Source organism: Orycteropus afer, unplaced genomic scaffold, assembly GCF_000298275.1.
Source record: "Orycteropus afer afer isolate SDZICR_OR568_19922 unplaced genomic scaffold, OryAfe1.0 scaffold00468, whole genome shotgun sequence".
NCBI lineage: Eukaryota > Metazoa > Chordata > Mammalia > Tubulidentata > Orycteropodidae > Orycteropus > Orycteropus afer.
In genome coordinates, this window is record NW_006922055.1 from 1,216,946 (window position 1) to 1,222,528 (window position 5,583).

The following is a 5,583-nucleotide window of genomic DNA, read 5'->3' on the forward strand; positions in this document are numbered from 1 at the left end:
TAGGCTAAGAAGCAGTGATTAGAACAGAGCAAGGGGATACTGAGTGATTTCAAATCAGGAAAGTGTGTGCCAGGGTTGTATCCTTCCACCATATTTATTCAGTCTATATACTGAGCAAATAACCTGAGAATCTTGACTACATGAAGAAGAATGAGGCAACGAGACTAGAGGAAGACTCATTAATAACCTGCAATATGCAGTGATACAACTTTACTTGCTGAAATGAAGAGGTCTTGAAGCACTTACCAATGAAGATCAAAGCTTTCCATATGGATTACACTTCAACATAAAGAAAACAAAAATTCTCACAACTGGACCAATAATCAACATCGTGATAAACAGAGAAAATGCTGACCTTGTCAAGAATTTAATTTTACTTGGATCCACAATCAATAGCCATAAAAGCAGCAATCAAGAAGTAAAACCATGTACGGCATTGGACAAATCTGCTGCAACAGCCCTCTTTAAAGTATTAAAAGCAAAGATGTCACTTTGAAAACTGAGATATGCCTGACCCAAGCCATACTATGTTCAATCATTTCACATGCATGTAAAGTGGGACAATGAGAAAAGAAGAGTGAAGAGTAGTTAATGCATTTGAATTATTGTGTAGGAGAAGAATATTGAATACAACATGTAATATCTTGGAAGTACTGCCAGAATGCTCCTTAAAGGGAAGATGACATCTCACTTTAGATGTTATTAGGAGGGCCAGTTTCTGGAGAAGGATGCCATGCTTGGTAAGACAGATGATCAGTGAAAAATGTTGACACAGTGGCTACAACAGTGGGCTCAGACATAGCAATGATTGTGAAGATGGCACCGGACCAGGCAGTTTGTTCTGTTGTGCATTATGAGTTGCAACCAACTTGACAGCACCTAACAGAAATATCACATATAAAAAATAAGTTAGCTCCATATACAATTACATAAATAATTCAAACTTATAAGTGGATAAAAACCTATATAAATAGAATTAAATATTGGGAAAAAAATCATATATATGCATAATCTTAAACTTTCCAAAATTCATACGAAGAAAATTAAGATATTTAAAAAAGTTTGAAAACCTTTGTATTTCTGAAGAACAAGAAAAGGTAAAAGCAAAAACTAAACCAAGAGAAAATAAAAGAAGCATGCAGAACACAGAAAAGCAAATCATATCTAGAAGGTAATATTGATAGAAAGGTTAAATATATACATTCACTATTCAAAAAAGTCGAAATTGGGATGATCAATGAATATATAGAAATGGTGCACAATATCACAAAATAGAAAATAAAAATTAGCCAATAATTACGTTTCAGGACATTTCTACCATTATAAAATCCTGTCTTTTGTCCTAATTAATAGTATTTGTTTATTTTGTCTGGTATTACTGTAGCCAGTCCAACTCTCTTTAGGTTAATGTTTGTATCATGTATCTTTTTTCATCAATTTAATTTTAGTTTTAATTTTAATCTATTTTTGCTTTGAATCTAAAGTATATCTTTTAAACAGGATATAATTTGATCACCTAAAATATTGCTTCTGACAATATCTACTTGATTGGAGTATTTAATCCACTTATATTTAATGTGATTACTTGTATGGTAGGATCTACATCTTCCAATATGTTATTTTCTTGTGTGCTTTTTGTACGTCTACTCATTCACAAAATATGTATTTTCTAAGTAACCATTTTAATTCCTTCATTGTTCCATTTAATATATTTTAAAAATTATTTACTTGGTGATTTTTCACTGATCGCAATAAGTAGTATGTTAATCTACTTTAGATTAATACAAATTTCATTTATGTAAGAAAAGCTTGTGCCAGTAATACTTTTTTCCCTTTCCCCTAATTTTTTGCTAACATTATTGCACAAATTACATCTTTATATATCCCAAGCCCATCAATACCATTATATAATTATTGGTTTATGTAGTTAACTTGTATTTGGGAATGGAAAAGAAAAGATTTATATAATTTTTTAAAAAATATTCATATGGTATATTGTATATATCTAGTATTCTTTATTTCTTAATATGGACTTGACTTACTCTTTAGTGTCCTTTCATTTCACCCCTAAAGCCTCTCTCAAGTATTATAATAGGACATGTTTGCAAGCAACAAATTCTTAGGTTTTGTTTTGTTTTAATTTCAGAATGCCTTCATTTCTCCTTCAGTCTTAAAGGACATTTAAGTTGGGTTTGGAATTCTTGGTGTTTTTTGTTCAGCACCTTTGATGTGTCATTTGATTTCTCAACAGAAATCAATTGTTAATGCTATGATGAATCCCTTTTATATAGTAAGTAATTTTGTTCCTACTTCTTTCAGAAGTCTCTGTTTGGTTTTTGCAATTTGAGTGTGATGTGTATAGTTGTGGATCATTTTAAGTATAGACTACTTGGAGTTCACTGGACATCTTAAATGTGTAGATTAAAATTTTACATCAAATTCTGAGAGATGTTGGCCATTATATCTTCAGATAATTTTTTGGGTCCTTTTTCCCTTTCATCTCTTTCTGATACTCTCATTACATGTATGTTAGTATGCTTAATGGCATCCCAAAAGTTTCCAATGCTCTGTTCGTTTTTTTTTTTTTTTAATTCTTTTCCTCAGACTGGGTAATCTCAATTAAGACATCTTTACATTTGCTGACTTTTTCTTCTGCTAACTCAAATCTTTTTGATGTACTCTAGGGAGGATTTTTTTTTTTCCATTATTGAAATTTTAAAGTGCAGAATTGTTATTTTATTTTTTAATAAATTTTCTCTTAACTATAGTATTTGTTTGGTGAAATACCATGCTCACTGTTTAAAATATTCTTTAGACATGAATATCTTTACTTCCTTTATTGTATTTATATTGTTGTTGTTATGTGCCATCAAGTTGGATCCAACTCACAGACTCATAGCGACCCCTCCTTGGGTTTCCAAGGCAGTAACACTATGGAAGTAGATTGTCCAACCTTCCTTCCAAGGAGTGGCTGGTGGGTTTGAACTGCCAGTATTCTGGTTGGCAATCAAGTGCCTTAGGCACTAAGCTACCAGAGCTCCCTTATTGTATTTATAATAGCTGGTACAAAGTTTTTGGGTAGTAAATCCAACTTACTGAAGGACAGCTGGTAGTGGTTGTTTTTTTTTTTTTTTTTCTTTTCTCTTTTTTTTCCCTTATGAATGGGCTCTACTTTCATACTTCTTTGTATGTCTGATAATTTTGTTGAAATTGGACATTAAAAAAAAAATGTGCCAAATTTGGAAATGAGATCCCCTAACCCAAATTTTGTTGTTGATGTCATTGTTACTGTTTTGCTTGTTAATATTTCAGTGACATTACTGGACTAATTCTGTATAATTTATCTTGTATGACAAAATTTGTATGGCCATTGAAGTCACTAACCAATAGCTTGTTGTTGTTGTTATGTGCCGTCGAGTCGGCCCCGACTCATAGCGACCCCTCCTTGGGTTTCCGAGGCAGTATCACTACGGAAGTAGGATTGCCCAACCTTCCTTCCGAGGAGTGGCTGGTGGGTTTGAACTGCCAGCCATCTGGTTATCAGGCAAGTGTCTTAGCCACTATGCTACCAGAGCTCCCAAACCAATAGCTTAGTGGTTAGCAAATGATTGAGTAGATATTTCCTTAAAATTATTTAATGAGTAAGTCTCCCATTTGCCAAGGTGCTCTTTGTTTTGTGATGGAACATGGCTTCAATACTCATGTCTCTTATGTCTGCCTTAGCATTCACTTCTTATAGCCTAGGCCCTCAAGTTAGCCAAGGTAAGAAATAGGGCCTTGTTATTTGAGCTTTCATACTGTTGTGAATATTCAGATAACTTTCTAAATTCCAAGAAATATGTTGGAATTTTTAAAAGTCATCTTAAAGGAGCTTTGGTGGCATAGTGCCTAAGGCATTTGACTGCTAATCACAAAGTTGGCAGTTCAAACCTACCAGCCACTCTGCAGAAGGAAGACTAGGCAATCTATTTCCTTAAAGATTTATGACTTGGAAATCCAAAGGGGGTCACTATGAGTCAGAATCTACTCAATGGTAGTGAGTCTGTTTTATTTTTATTTTTTGGTACATGGACATTTTAAGAGTAAGTGGTCCAAATCCACCAAGCTTCTCTGTGGAAGAAGGATGAGACAACCTGTTTCCATAAAGGTTTACAGCCTTGAAAACCCTATGGGGAGTCACTGTGAGTCAGAATCAACTTGATGGCAGTGAGTTTGGTTTTGGTTTGGTTTCATGAATATTTTAATCTCTAGTTCTTTTTAAGTTGTGTTTTGTTTTGTTTTTACCACCCTCTTTTTTGCTATGGAGACATCAACTCCTCAGGTAGTAGCAATTTTAAGTAATTGCCACTGATAGTTTTCATTAGATACCTGTGGATAGGACTTTTTCCTCTAAGCAATCTCTTGAGTCAGGTGATAAGCCCAGAGAATGAGGTTGTTTCAGGGAACCTCTGGATAGCTCAAATAATGGTAATTGTCCCACTGTATGCCCACTGTCATTTACCAGCTGCTTGTTTTTATAGTTATTGCAAGGCTGCTGGTTTTCAAGACTATTGTTTATCCAGCAGGAGGATGACAATGATAGAGCTGGTTATATCGCTACAAAGCTTTCTGGTCTTCCTGAAATTCAGCAGTTTTTGTTGAATAAGGGCTCTAACGCTACTTGTAAATATTGGGCTAAATTCTAGACTTCTGATAAAGTTCACTTGACAATTTTGAACTGTGTTCTCATTGCTTTTATGGAAAAAATCCATGAAATGGATTTTCAAAAGACTTTATTTTGCGATGCCAGTAGTCTCTCCTAAGCACCATTTTTATATATCTTTTGTGAATGTATTTTCTTTTACTCATTTATGTGCTAGAGATACTGGCATTTATATGTGCTAGTACATGCCATAAATATTTACTACTGATTGTTGTTTTCAGGGTTTTTACCATGAAGGCTTAAAATACATAATTTTAAAATAGTCAAAATGATCAATCTTTCTTTTATGTCATCTTGATTTTTAGTTGTATTTAGAAAAATAACTTCTCCATCCTATGTTATGGGAAATCACATAAGTCTCTGTTTAGTATATGTGCAATTTTACATTTTCACATTTAGGCCCCTGATGCACTTGTAATTTTTTCTTGTTTATTGTGTAAATAAGGACCTAATGTTATCATTATCCAAAGGGCTATTCATTTATCCTGGTACTACTTATCAAAATGTCTAGCTTTTTTTTCCAGTAACATAAGATGCAACCTTTATTATAAGAAAATTTTCTATATTTCTTGGATTTTGGAATTCTATTCTATCAATGTGGTTATGTTTCTCTATGTATGTACTAGTCCTACACTGTTTAAATTTTAGAGGTTGCATGGCATGTTTCAATGTCTAGTAGTACTAGTCCATTACCACCACTACACAAGTAGCTCATAAAGATTTATCTTTCAAGGACTTTCTGATAATTTTTCATGTTTGTCTTATTATTTAAAAAACCCAAACTCACTGCCATCAAGTTGATTAGACTCCTAGAGACCCTTCCTTGGGTTTCCAAGGTGGTACCTCTATGGAAGCAGATTGTCCAATCTTCCTTCCGAGGA